The sequence below is a fragment of the Aquarana catesbeiana genome, linkage group LG01, assembly GCF_042186555.1.
Source record: "Aquarana catesbeiana isolate 2022-GZ linkage group LG01, ASM4218655v1, whole genome shotgun sequence".
NCBI lineage: Eukaryota > Metazoa > Chordata > Amphibia > Anura > Ranidae > Aquarana > Aquarana catesbeiana.
In genome coordinates, this window is record NC_133324.1 from 542,944,022 (window position 1) to 542,959,448 (window position 15,427).

Sequence of the window (15,427 nt, forward strand, 5' to 3'; positions counted from 1 at the left end):
GAAGATTTAAATAGGGGTGATGTGTGTATACATGGAGTAGTGTGTATAAGGGCACAAAGTCTCACCTATGCAATTTGATGCGTGGAAGTCCTCTTTGGGTGGGTCGATTCTTCTCTGCATCACGCTGATCTAGCCACTCCGACGCTTGTACCAGATCTTCAAAAAAATGAGCACGATCCTCTCCTGTTACGCGAAGACGGGCCGGAAAGAGCATGGCGTAATTGATGTGGTGAGCTCTCAGACGCCGTTTAACCTCCGTGAACCGGGCCCGTTGTCTCTGTACCTCGGCGGAGAAATCCGAAAATGCGGACACAAAACCTGCTTGGAATGGAATATTTCCCTTCAATCTGGCTAGCCAAAGGACCACGTCACGGTCCCTGAAGTTTAATAACTTAGCTATAAAAGTGCGCGGTGGATCTCCTTCCAGCGGGCGGCGCGCGGGCATTCGGTGAGCTCGTTCCACCACAAATGTGTCAGAAAAGGCCTCTCTGCCATACGTATTTATTAAAAGTTTTTCCAAAAAAGTAGCCGGGTCCGTGCCCTCGGAACCCTAGCTCGGAACCCTCGGAGGCCAATGAATCGAAGGTTGGATCTGCGGGCGCGGTTTTCCAGGTCGTCATGCTTCTGTGTCAGTTGTTGTATTTGGCGCTTGAGGTCCTCCTGGGAATGCTGAAGGGGATATAGTGTATCCTCCGCTCGGCTGATCCTGGTCTCCGTTTCGGTAACTCGCTCCCGGAGCTTAGTCATGTCCTGTCTGATGAGAGAAATATCCACCTTCACTTCTTCCAGCTTAGTTGTCAGAGTGGATTGGCATAAGGAAATATCTTCTAATACTTTTGCAGTATCAGCTGCCTCATGTTCTGTGTGAGGAGCTGTGTGTGCTGGTGAGGAGGCGCCATCTTGCCCCTCGTGGTCCCGCTCCGTTCTCCGGTATATATCCAGGGACGAAGAGGCTGTGTTGTTCCTCTTTGGCGGAGACATATCGCAGCAGTTGTAGCAGACCTCGGTCACACAGGTATAGGGTCAGAGGACTGTTCTTAGGTCTCAGGATATCGTGTGCAGGATCTTCCACGAGCGGCGCTCTGGTCACTCACGTCTTATCTCATTGCCATCCAGGCCACGCCCCCCCCTCAAGGTTACTTTTTACATGAAATCAAGTCCAGAGCAAGTTGCTAAGATGGCTGGAAATTCTTTTTAAGGTGCGCCCAACCAGTCTCTTCCCGTTGGAGCTTAAGTGAAGTTGATGATTGTAGGGTTTGCACGACAATCATCAAGGGCCAGTGGGTCCAGAAGACAGTTATGTGGGAGTACAACGGAGAATTCCAAAGTTGACCACTGAATCCATTTAATTTATGACCAACAGATCTTTTTTTTTTGACAGTAAAGATGACCAACAGATCTTAGAAGAGAAAATGTTTGCCATCATGCCAGTGATGTCGAAAACATAGAATCATCTGGGGGCTCTTCCCAGTTTTTCTAGTATCTAAGGCAGGAGCCTTCTGCCCTGTTTCAGTTTAAAGGAATCGAATGTGTACATACACACCAAGAGGTTTCAAGATGGAGTCCATGCAGACAGTCACAAAGATAGTTCAACAGGAGGACCAGTTAGTGTCAATCGACCTGCCGACTCATACTTCCATGTACTAATTAATGCTGAGCACCAGAGGCATGTAAGATTTGCGGTGGCCAAATGTCACTTCCAGTCCAGGTGTGTGCCTTTTACAGAATTGGCACAGCCCCAGGAATATTTTGAAGATCTTGTTGACAGTGGTGATACCTTGAGCCAGGTGGCACATGAGGGTGTTTCAATTTGCCTTCTTTAGTCTATGAGCTGGGCTGTCTATGGATCAGAAAATCTATGTGCCTATACAAATTCAGCAAGAACTGGAATTTTGGATATCGCCACAGTGCTTCTTCGGGGCATGCCTCTCAGCCCAGGAGGTAGGATGATTCTGAAGCCACATGCCAGTCTCGGGCTGGGGTGCCCACAATCTGAAAAATCAGGTGCAAGGCCATTGGAGCATGGTGGAATGCAGACTTACCAATCGTCGAAGGGAAGGAACCTTTTTCTAGCATTGCAAGACTATCAGGTTCTTCTTCTTCAATACAGGTGTAGAGGTTCCATGTATTGGTGTTTACACCACAAGCCTTGTTGACTCATTGAACATAAGCCCTTTGAGTCCACTTACTCTAGTAAGCCTTCACACAACCGGTGGTGTGCTGTTTTATCACTCGACATTGATGTCACATGGAAATACTTTTCTTTGTTCAGAAGTTATTTTCTCTTCACTACTCCTTTATGGACTTTTTTTTACGTTGTATCAACTTCTATAAGACAGTATATGGACTCATGGAACATTGGATGTCCTGTGATATTCACGTCACTTTCTCATATATATGTTTGTAGTCACTTACTTACACTTATTGATTTTTCACATATGAATATGTAGAAGTACAAAATCCTCTTTTTTTCACATATGAATGTGTAGAAGTACATAATTCTATTTTATTTTCTTGTGGTTATTCACACTGAACTTCATTGGTTTTGCATATTTACTCTTAAGTGGTGCACATACATTTTATATACATATTTTTTGGTTTGCACTTGTGCAGTTTTGTGCTTGCTGCTATTTGATTACCTTTATGGGGTGTCAGCGCGATATATACCATTTTTTGATCTTGATCTTTGATGCCCCGTACACGTGAGTGGAATTTCCGTCGGAAAAATCTTGGATGGTTTTTCCAAAAGAATTCCGCTCAAGCTTGGCTTGCATATGCCCGGTCACACAAAAGTTCTCTGAACTTTCAATCGTCAAGAACGCGGTTAACGTACAACACTACGATGAGCCAAGAAAATGAAGTTCAATGCTTCCAAGCATGCATCGAATTGTTTCCGAGCATGAGTGATTTTTTGCATGTCCGAATTGCATACAGACAAATGCATTTTCGGATAGGAACTTTTTCTGACCGAAAAATAGAGAACCTGCTCTAATGCCCCATACACACGAGCAGAATTTCCGTTGAAAAAATCTTGGATGGTTTTTCCGACAGAATTCCACTCAAGCCTGGCTTGCATACACACGGTCACACAAGTTCTCTGAACTTTCGACTGTCAAGAACGCGGTGACGTACAACACTACGACAAGCCGAGAAAATGAAGTTCAGTGCTTCCAAGCATGCATGCGTTTTCCGACCGAAAAATAGAGAACCTGCTCTCAATCTTTTGCTGGCTGGAATTCTGCCAGCAAAAGTCCGATGGAGCATACACACGGTCGCAATTTCCGACCAAAAGCTCTCATCGGACTTTTGCTGGCGGAATTCCCGCTCGTGTTTACGGGGCATTCGTTTTACACATCTATATCGCTGCAGACACCAGTTTCATATTACATATATTTTTAGACAGTTATAATGGATGTATTTGACTATAGAGCAACGTGTGTAGTCAACACTGATGGCGTCTTCATAGCCACAGGTAGCGATACAGAAATTGGAGGTCTTTTCTTGAGATTAAAAAATTTTATGGTGTTCAAATTACATCTTCAATGGGACATAGCATTTTTAGAACAATATGGCACCCAGGAGTTGAGGTGGGACATCGATCCCAAACAAGGTGATTTGGACTTGGAATCCTGGTTCAAATACTTTAACGAGGCAGGTACCAAATTCCTTGGTTTCCTGGTTTCCTTATCACTAGGAAAAGGAACAGGCTTAATTGCCTGGATAGAGAAATCAAGGAACTCAAAGATAGTCTCCTTCTACACAAAAACTCTACTGAATACAATTCCCTATCCTCCAATCTCCAGACACATCTGGGAAAAAGAAGAGAGGGACCAAAAAAATAAAAAACACAAAAAATATTCTAGGGACGTAGGAGACTACAAATCAGGGGTGGTGTTCGGATGGCAAAAGCGCCCCACATCTGAACAAACTCCTGAGGTCCCGATAAACTAAATTAGACCTATAGAGGGACAGATGGATGTGGGTCAACCCATTAATTCCAATGTTAAAACTGTCCATATGTTTAATGGAAGAGGAGGTACCCAGGGGAACATTTCCTCACAACAAGTGCCACCCTAGTGTCCGTACCCCGACTAACTCATACAGAGGTAGAAGTTCTCACCCTAATGAAAGAGGAGGTAGGGGTCACTTTAGAGGTAACCCCTACAACTCCTCAGCCTACCAATCACATGGCTATGGAGGGCAAAATCATAGACCCTCATCTGAACATCATTATGATCATCCAACATCCTATAATTTCAATTCACAATGGTCCGATCGCCCCTCGGTACCCACTTACAACAGATGTTCCCCACTCCGCGATGCCCACAATGAGGATGCATACTCATATATGGAGGCTGATTAAGAATACCCTCCCTATGGGTATAATCACTCCAATTCCAACACTCGTGGGAGACAGGTTTTTTATGGGGTTCGACAGGGAAAAAAGGGGTCCAGACCCAAGAGAGGTTCCCGGGGAGGGCGGAGAATACAGTGGAAAAAGAAAGAGAACATAATTGCACAAGGTGTGTTTAAGTTTATTACTAAATAACTAAGAAGGGGGCGTGGCCAACATACGGGATGTGAGGACGTGAGGCGCCTGAGCTCCGTCCACACTGCACATATCCTTACCCGATCCTGCTAACCCGACCGATCTTCAGCGGTCCCTCCTGCCTCATCAGACTCCCAGAGCACACTGGGCGATGGTCAATTACAGCCCTGCTGACACTCCGGGATTCATGCCGCCGATACCACCATGCCAGCAGTAGCAAAATGGCACCAGCCAGCCTCATACATAGAAGCACAGCCAGCCATCCTCTTCCTCATCAGCGCAGCAGCTCCATGGGAAGGGTGAGTCACAACACACCCCCACTTGCAGCCCTGATGAACCCCTTTTATTCTCCCCACCGGAGGACACTGATCCTGCTTCCCCTAATGCTATACATGCAGCCACAGGCCATGCAGAACCCACCCTGGTACAGATCATGGAGGCTATACAGCACAGCCATGCGTCCCTCACCACACAAATGGACTCCATCAAAACTGACCTATCCTTCCTCAAACTTGATGTGCACAACCTAAGGCACAGGGTGCAAATGGCTGACAAGCTGACAAACATGGAGGACCGCCTGAGGCGTAATAATCTGTGCTTCCTGGGATACCCGGAGGGTTCAAAGGGCAGGGCTCCTGGGGCATTCATGGATCGATGGCTGACATCCACACTTCACGCCCCCACCTTCTCACCGTTATTTGCCATTGAACGAGTCCCCCTGTGCCCCCTGCCTTCTGGGGCCCCGCCAAGTGCCATACTCATTAAATTATTGCACTTCAGGGACAGGGAAGCGGTTCTCAGGGCTGCTCGAGAAAAAGGCCGGGTATTCTTCAAAGGTAATGGAATCACCATTTTCCCGGATTTGTCAGTCGCTACACAAAAGCAAAGGGCTACTCTCTTGGCCATCAAACGGCGACTGAGGGATCTCCAATTGACATACAGTATGTTGTATCCTGCACGACTACGGGTCATTCATCAAGGCAAGGCCTATTTTTTTCATGGATCCTAAAGATGCGGCACACTGGGTAGACACCCTGGGGCCTCCAGATCACAGGAACCAGAACCGAAGATCTCCTCATAACTGAATATACCTATCCTGTATCATGTCCACATACCTCTTGTTTGCAAACTCCCCACTTAGTTGCTATTAACGGGGGAGAGTGTGGGACAGGACACCGCATCCTTCACAACCCTCCCACCATTCCCTACCCACAAGAAGTTGGGGACACTTTGATGTAGGTCACATTGACATAATTTATCCTGGATGACTGTCCCTACCACTTCCCTGTTTTTCTATTTTGGGGATATTCTCCTACCACTTTTGGAACGCTTGCTCAAGCATCCGGGTTACTACTCATATATTGGTTTGTGTAGACATGGATGGCAGCCCACTGCCACAGTCTTCTTTCCGCTCCTCAGGGTTTGTTGGTCGCGGGACTGTATTAGGGCCCCCTGATTTGCAGTTTTAGTTTTGGGAACAAAGCTCTCATGTGTTTGGGTTTGGGAGCCGGGAGGGTTAGGGTGGTTCTAAATGTTTTGGGGATTTTTTCTTTTGTCACTTTTTTTTGTATAGTTTCTCCTACTTTTTGTTCATGGCCTCATCAGCCATCTTGGCATCCAGTTAATATTTGCTGCAGGCGCACTGTTCTCTCACATGTATAAATTCATGCTCACTCCTACTCCTCGGGATGCACAGAGCTCCACGCTTTGGTCGAGGCACCATAAGAGGCACCATAAGAACTGGGCGTCCATAACTATGATTAAAGCTTACCTTTGGCTAGACTACGTCTAATCTCATGGAATGTTAGGGGGCTTAACTCTAAAGTGAAACGATCATTAATGTTTGAGTGTCTGACATGACATAATCTGCATGTGATCCTTCTCCAGGAAACCCAGGGTTATGGCCCTTAAAAGAGCTAAAATAGCATATGCCCTTCACTCCACATACTCCACATATGCCCGGGGTACTTTTATCCTTATAGCCAAATCAGCACCTATCACTATTAAACACATCAAACTAGATCCTAATGGAAGATGCAGAAGGAGGACTTATGCCACGTACACATGGTCGGACTTTCCAGCATACTTGGTCCGGCGGACCAGAGTCTGCCGAACAATCCGACCGTGTGTAGGCTCCGGCGGACTTTTTCCCGAAAGCCCGCCGGACCTAGATTTGAGACAAGTTTTAAATCTTTGCGTCGGACTCAGTTTCTGGCGGAAAGTCCACTCGTCTGTGTGCTGGTCCGACGGAAAGCCCGCTCGTGTGTATGCTGGTCCAACGGACCAGATACGACGCGAGGGCTGGGTATTGCATTTCGCTCTCGCTGCAATAGGAAAAACAAATTTTCCTATTGCGGCGAGCGCGGGGCATACCAGGCCCTTAGGTCTGGTATGGATTATAAAAAGAAGCCCCTACGCCGAAAAAACGGCGTGGAGTCCCCCCTACAATCCATACCAGACCCCGATCCCAGCACACAGCCCGGCCGGTCAGGAAAGGGGGTGGGGACAAGCGAGCACCCCCCTCCTGAACCATACCAGGCCGCATGCCCTCAACATGGGGGGGTGCCTTGGGGGTGCCTCGTCCCCACCCCAAAGCACCTTGTCCCCATGTTGATGAGGACAAGGGCCTCTTCCCGACAACCCTGGCCGTTGGTTGTCGGGGTCTGCGGGCGGGGGGCTTATCAGAATCCAGGAGCCCCTATAATAAGAGGGCCCCCAGATCCCGGCCCCCACCCTATGTGAATGAGTATGGGGTACATGGTACCCCTACCCATTCACCTAGGGAAAAAGTGTCAATAAAACACACTACACAGGTTTTTAAAATAATTTATTAAACAGCTCCAGGGGGGTCTTCCTCCGGCTTCGGGGGTCCCTCCGGTTCCTCTTCTCCCGGTGTTCCAGTTCTTCAGCCGCCTCCTCCGCTGTCTTCAGGCCGCTCTCTTGCCAGCGGAGGTCCGAACTTCTGGGCTTCTTGTCTTCTTCCCTCTTCTCTTCTCCAGATGTTGACACGACGCTCTCTCCGGCTGGACTGCTCTCTGAGAGCTCCGTTGTGACTTATATAGGCGGAGACCCCGGTGACCATGCCCCCTAACATCACCCGGTGACCACGCCCCCTAAAACGTCACAGTCCCAGCATGCCCAGGGACTGTGACATCATAAGGGGCGGGGTCTCCGCCTATATAAGTCACAACGGAGCCCTCAGAGAGCAGTCCAGCCGGAGAGAGCATCGTGTCAACATCTGGAGAAGAGAAGAGGGAAGAAGCCAAGAAGCCCGGACCTCCGCTGGCAAGAGAGCGGCCTGAAGACAGCGGATGAGCCGGCCGAAGAACTGGAACACCGGGAGAAGAGGAACCAGAGGGACCCCCGAAGCCGGAGGAAGACCCCCCCCGGAGCTGTTTAATAAATTATTTTAAAAACCTGTGGATCTGGGGCCCTCTTATTATAGGGGGCTCCCGGATTTCGATAAGCTCCCCGCCCGCAGACCCCGACAACCAAAGGTCAGGGTTGTCGGGAAGAGGCCCTTGTCCTCATCAACATGGGGACAAGGTGCTTTGGGGTGGGGGGGCCCCGCAGGGCCCCCCTCCCCCTAAGCACCCCCCAATTTTGAAAGCATGTGGCCTGATACAGTTCAGGAGGGGGGGCGCTCGCTCGTCCCCACCCCCTTTCCTGACCGGCCGGGCTGCGTGCTCAGATCGGGGTCTAGTATGGATTTTAGGGGGGACCCCACGCCGCAAGGTGTCAATCTCACCGATAAAAGTGGCAAGATTGACTTCCTTTTCTAGTCCCGTCGCACCTGAGTCACATTCAAAATGAACGGACTTGTCCATGTGTGGGCAAGTCCGTTCATTCTGAAAGTCCGCCGTAACTCCGGCGAAAGTCCGTCGGAAAGATGGGCGGACTTAGCCCACCGGAAAGTCCAGTCGTGTGTGGGCAAGTCCGTCCATTTTAAAGTCCGGCGCACCTGGCGGACAAAGTCCGTCAGAAAGTGTGCCGGACCAAGTATGCCAGAAAGTCCGATCGTGTGTACGCGGCATTAGAGATGCGAAGACCGCTTATTCCACTTATCTCCTACCCCTGAAACACACGCCATATGGTGACACGAGGCTAGGGAACTAGAGTAGGCACTCTTGGAACGCACCCAGAAAAAATTGCTATGTCAGAATTAACGACTTTTTGAGTTTGGCGACAAAAATAGTTACCTGTTGGCCTATCTAGCTAGACCTGATTATCAGCCATGCAATATTCTGAGAATCATGAACTCAGAAGGAGTAGTAGTTGAACAAAACAAAGAGATAATGGAAGCGTTTGTCACATTTTACTCCACACTATACGCTAGTAGAGCTCACTACACCATAGTGGAACTAGATGACTATCTCTCTGACATCTCACTTAAAAAATGAATGTACCACCAGGCCCTACTGCTTGATGCTCCTTTAACAACTGAGGAAATAAGGGAGGCTATGCAATCATTTACCAAAAATAAAATGCCGGGATTAGATGGATTCTCCTTTGGTACATGCAGTTTAGGGAATTACTGATCCCGCACCTGCTTCAGATATATCATTTTGCCTTAAACAGTTACCGCCTTCTATGTCTGAGGCGCTGATTGTCCTCATTCCTAAACCCCATAAGGACCACCTTCTCTGCGAATCGTATTGACCAATCTCGTCATTAATTCAGATGTAAAGATTCTGGCCAAAGTGCTGGCCCAACGATTAAATACAGTCATTACTACTATCATTGGTGCAGATCAGACTGGATTCATCCCTGGGCGATCAACCACTATTAACTCGTGCAGACTTTTTATCAATATGCAGGCGGTTCATGACACAGTTGGCTCTTGGGCCATCTTGGCCCTAGATGCTCACAAGGCCTTTGACTTGATTGATTGGCCCTACCTTTTAAGAAGTCCTGGCTAAGTTTGGATTTGGCACCAGTTTTATCAAATGGATACAACTGCTGTATCTTAAACCTACCGCTAGACTAAGAGTAAATGCATCCATATCCGATCCCTTTTTGATAAAGAGAGGCACCATGTTCGCTCTGGCGATAGAACCCCTTGAGGCACTGATATAATCCAGCAGGGAAATTAAGGGACTGACGATTGGGGGTCTGGAGGAAAAGGTATCCCTGTATGCGGACGACATGCTGATCTACTTGGCAGACCCCCAGTCTCTCCCTGCCCTGCTGGATATTTTCCGGTGGTTTGGTAATTTCTCTGGGTTTCAGGTCAACTGGGACAAATTCCTTTTTATTCATGATAGATCAGGAGGCATTGATAGTGTTACCTCCCTCGTGCCCACTACAGATTCCACACTATGTATGTATGTCCTTGAACTCTCTATGGGTTTAACTATACCAAACAGCAATGTGGCCTACATGTAGCTTTGTGTTCACTGACTGGATGCCAGATAAATGTATTTCATTATGATTGAAGCGCTGTTCGCTCCAAATGTACACCTGGATATCTGTGTATTACAAAACAATAAAAAAGTTAACCTTTAAAAAAAAAAAAGAACTAAGTAGAGAAGAACAAACTATTCTAGATAAAGGCCTCAAATTTGCTCCTTCTAAAAAATTGGACAAATTTGGCACATTTATCGACATACATAAGTATATCAGAAAAATTAACATCCAGCGATTCCATTTAGAAACCCGTCCAGAGCAGCCACTTCAGGTACTGTACATTCTGGCTTATCAAAACCCATCTTTGTTCAATCCTCCAGTTTAAGCGGCTCCAGCCATTTCTATTTTCAGAGATCTGGTCCTTAAAGATCTTGAGAAATTACCCCTTAAAAAAATACAATCAGCCCATGTCAAATGTAGGACTCAAATCCTTTTGTGATAGGAAGGACCTCGTTATTCGCCCCGCCAACAATGGCGGAGGCATCGTCATTTTAGATAAAGAGGACTACTAAAAAGAAATGGGTAGAATTCTGAGTGATCACGACACTTATAAAGAATTACCCCGTAATCCCACCTGTAGTTATAAGAAAGATCTTGTGACTTTGGAAAATTGGTTTGTTTCACATATTTTAAACAAAAAGGAAAAAGCATTTTTAGTTCCTGTAGCCCCAGAATTCCGACTATGTATTACTTACCCAAGATCCACAAGAATCCTACACATCCCCCTGGATGCCCCATCGTGAGCGGCATCGATTTGATTACATCACGTTTGGGGCGTTACATTATTTTTTTTTTCTCCAGCCACTATTTAAATGTGCACCCTCATACTTGAAAGACACTAGACAGACCATCAAGTTGTTAGAAGATGTCAATGTGCAGGGTGGCCACAGCTGATGTTGCCTCCCTGTATACCAGCATACCACATCAGTTGGGAATAGAAGCAGTCCAGCATTTTATGTTCAAAGATCCTTCTCTTACTCAACCTCAGAGTGCTTACATTATTGTTGGAGTTTGCTACCCAGCACAATTATATTTAGTTTGATAACCATTTTTTTCTTCAACAGAGAGACGTGGCAATGGGGGCTAAATTTGCCCCCAGCCTCGCCAATTTATTTATGGCTAAGTGGGAGGAGGATGTCGTCTATGCCCAGGAAAGGCCCGAATTGGTGCTTTTGGGCTAGATATATAGACGACATCCTCCTATGGGATGGCAGTCCTGATTGCCTTGACCAGATTTTTTTACTTCTCTTAATGAGAATGATCTGGGAATATCTTTGAGTCCAGTCACAAGAAAATAAATTTCTTGGACTTGGAAATTGAGATCGTTGTTCGCCAGTTTAAATTCCAAACCCATTTCAAACCAACTGATCGTAATGGGTTTATCCCTTTGGACAGTTGCCACCACAGATCTTGGCTGCGCTCAGTTCCACGCAGCCAATTTCTGAGGTTGCTATCAGACTCCTACTTACCAGACCGGTGAGTCCGCTTGGGCAGAGAGTAGGCTCCCTTACGCGTCCGACTCGCGGCCCCTGGTAAGGTAACAGGAAGCACAGGAGTGCGGAGTGGTATGAGAGCCTGTGAACTAGAGTCCAGATGCTGGTGGAATAGCAGTCTATGAACAGCAGGTGCAGGCTGGAACACAGGCGATGAGACTGAGCAGGATGGTCAGGAGACAGGCTGGGTTCGGCAACAGACTGGCAGCAAGGTACAATAGGAGCAGGCAGAAGCGGAGTCAAACAGGCCAAGGTCAGGTACAGGCAGCAAACAGGGGAATCCAAGGGCAATCCGGGTCGTCAGGAGATCAGGTAAACAGGAAGACAAGACAGGAAACAGGAACTACGGCACAGGAAGCTGATGATCAGGCAGTACTGAACAGAGTGCCTGACAAACTTAAATAGGCCGGCTTGCTCACAGGCACTCCCTCTGGTGGCCAATCCCATGACCAGCAAGGTGAGCTCTCTGACAGTTGCGCAGGAACTGTTCTGACACTGAAACCCTTAAAATCCAGGCTTAAAATCCATGTCTTAAAACAGAGATTCTTAGACAAGGGATATGAAAAGTTAGAGGTTGAGGGAGAATTTCAGAAAGCCTTAGAAACTGAGAGGAACTCTCTATTGATAGACAAACCCCCTACTGATTCCAATGAGGCCTTTAAGTGGTCATTGATCACTTCATTTTCCACTCAACATGTGCAGATTAAGTCCATTATTCATAAACATTGGGACGTTCTGAAAAGAGAAAGTTTTGGGTTCTTTGTTACCGGACCAACCTAGGGTGGTATACAGGGGAGTTCCATCCTTACAAAGTAAAATTGCACCCAATATTATTAATCCCCTGTGAGAACGTCCTTTTTTCACAATCTTGTTGGATACGTTCCATGCAAGAAGTGCAATGTATGCCACTATAATACACGAGGACGGCTTAAGACCTTACAGTTTAAATCGGTTATCACGAATTGTTTATATGACATCAAGCACTTCTGCACATGTGCCACAAAAAATGTGGTGTATCTGCTCACATGCCCTTATGGCAAGCAATATGTGGGCAGAACAATCCATGCTTTTTCTGTAAGGGTTAATGAGCATGTAGCCCTTATCAAAAAGGGCAACACTAAACATAAAGTCCCCAGCCATTATTGACAGTTTCACAACAGAGACCCTAAGGGTACTGAATTTTTAGTTATTGACAGGTTTTTACCCCCTTTGAGGGGCGGGGCAACAAGCAGGGGTGTGTCACGCCTCAAAATTTCTTGGATCTAAGAGCTTCAATGCCACTCCCCCTTAGGTTTAAATATCGAGTGGGACATTAACGCATTTATTAAGTCATGAAATGAATTATGCATATACACTGTTCAAGTTTTTTTGCTTAATTCTTTAGAAAATTCATCTTTGTTTTTTCTTGATACGCTACTTAATCATGTACTGTATTGTGTTTATTTTATTTAAAATTTTAATCTTTTCTGATGGGTTACATAATTTATGTATTGTATTTTATTCATTGTATAATTTCTTATAAACAGGGTTTTGTGATAGTGACCAGTCCTGTGATTGCTTCATTTCCAATTTTTTCTTCCATTTGTTTTTTTCAAATATTTACATTTTGAAACGTGATTATTTGCTTCCCATATTTTAAAAAACAACATATGGTGGTGTCACCGCTTTCGAACTTCCTGTTAATGACACGGTGTATACACTGGTTTCTCCAGAGCGATGCTTGAACCGCAGATGGTCTGGTGGGAGCAATCTAGGCGGAGTTAGCGGTGACGTCCGTATAGTGCAGTCTGCCTGCCAGCCGATCTGCAGAGCGAGGCTTGAGCAGCACTGGCCCACCCCCATAGAAGTCTATGGGATATTCAACTCAGCTCAGATTGAGGCTTGGAACGCACGCCCCAGCGCCATTTTGCCAAACAGGAAGTGCCATGACAACATGTTTGAAGCACAGATTGCAATCACAGGTGGACATTTACATGATTGGGGGTCTTATATTTTATATAAATGCAGTGGCTACGTCAGGCTCACACTCCAGATGATGTCTCTTTAGACAAAACGCATCGGGTCGAGCCCTGCGTATGTCATTGCGTTGTTCATTCTGTACATTTTAAGTGCTTTATACACCTACCAAATGTGCATGTTCCCAATTTTATTAAACATATTATATTTTTTACGGGTTCACAATATGTGGAGTTTTTTCTCTTTTGTTTATACTGTTTGACTGCATGAGAGGACCCAGTACGGCACGTTGGCTATTTCTAAGGATTGCTGTTCTGTGTTGTCTTCTGGGCGGATGGACCATCTTCCACTCTGATCCAGAATACAGGCATAGAGGTTCCATGCATTGGTGTTTACACCACAAGCCTTGTTGACTCATTGAGCATAAGCCCATTTGAGTCCACTTACTCTGGTAAGCCTTCACACAACCGGTGGTGGTTCTATTGCTGTTTTATCACTTAACATTGATGTCACATGAAAATACTTTTCTTTGTTCAGAAGTTATTTTCTCTTCACTACTCCTTTATGGACTTTCTTTTACAATGTATCAACTTCTATACGACAGGATTTGGACTCATAGAACGTTGGATGTCCTATGGAATTCACATCACTTTCCCATATTTATATATATAATATATATATATATATATATATATATATATATATATATATATATTGTTTGTAGTCATTTACTTACACTTATTGATTTTTCACATATGAATGCGTAGAAGTACAAAATTCTCTTTTTTCACATATGAATGTGTAGAGGTACATAATTCTATTTTATTTTTATGTGGATATTCACATTATACTTCATTGGTTTTGCCTATTTACTCTTAAGCGCTGCACATAATTTTTTATATACATCTTCAAGGGGGCCTGAGTAAAGTTGCTTGACAACAAGACAGTAGTAGCCTACATTGCCTGCCAAGGGGACACAAAAAGTAGTTTCCTGTTACATCTTGCAAAGAAATTTTTCGCTGGGCTGAGAACCACCAGTGAAGGTTGGTCTTCTTGTCATGAAAGCAAAATCAACCATTGGTTCGGTTAGGCAGAATATTTTTCAACAAGTGCCTCAAACCAATATTGGCCCTATGGGGTTTTCTAGCAGTAGTTCTCAGGAAGACTCCACTGAATACACAGCTTCTGATATTTGCAACAGGATACCAATGCAAAGACGCTGTCATACAAGATAGGTTCACAGTGCCATGGAATTTTCTGTTTGATCTCTGTCTCTCTCCGGTGTCCTTGAATATAAAGGTACTTCTGAAAACTTGGACAGAACAAGTCCATGCCATACAGGTCCTTTCTACCTACTGAGAAGGCCTTGGCTTTCACTGCTCCCCCAGATGTCATCAGCAGCACCAAACCTGTTTCTGGTCAAATTAAATCTTTTATGGCAAGGTCAGTGACAGCACCCCAATCCAATGAGAGTACTTTTAATAGCCTGGCTATGGAACAGGCTAGACTAGAGGTGCAGGGATTCTCATTCGAGGTTGTTCAGACCTTGGTGACCTTAGAAGATCATAAATGAACGCTACATATGAGAGGATATGAAAGAGATTGGTTTAGTTTGCTCAGCAAAAGCTTTCTCCCCTGTGTTCCCTGCTCTAGCCAATATCCTTGACATTTTACAGTCAGCGCTAGAGGTTGGTCTGGCATACAACTCCATTTAAGGTACAGATCTCTACCTCATCTTTCACAGGCTGCAGATGGGTGGAAAAGCCAGTGACCAGATGCTTCTCAGAGGTGACAATCTATAGATGACCTTGAAGGAAATCCTTGTTCCCTCTATGGTACTTGGTCTTAGATCAGAGAGAACCTTTTGCTCCAATGGTTTAATTTCCATTGAAGTACCTCACGGTAAAACTAGTTCTTCTGACAGCAACTACTTCAGACAGAAGAAGGTTGAAGATTGCAGCACTTTCCTCAATGGCACTTTGTTGTTTTTTTTTTGTTTTTTGTTTTTTACCAGAAATGGTGA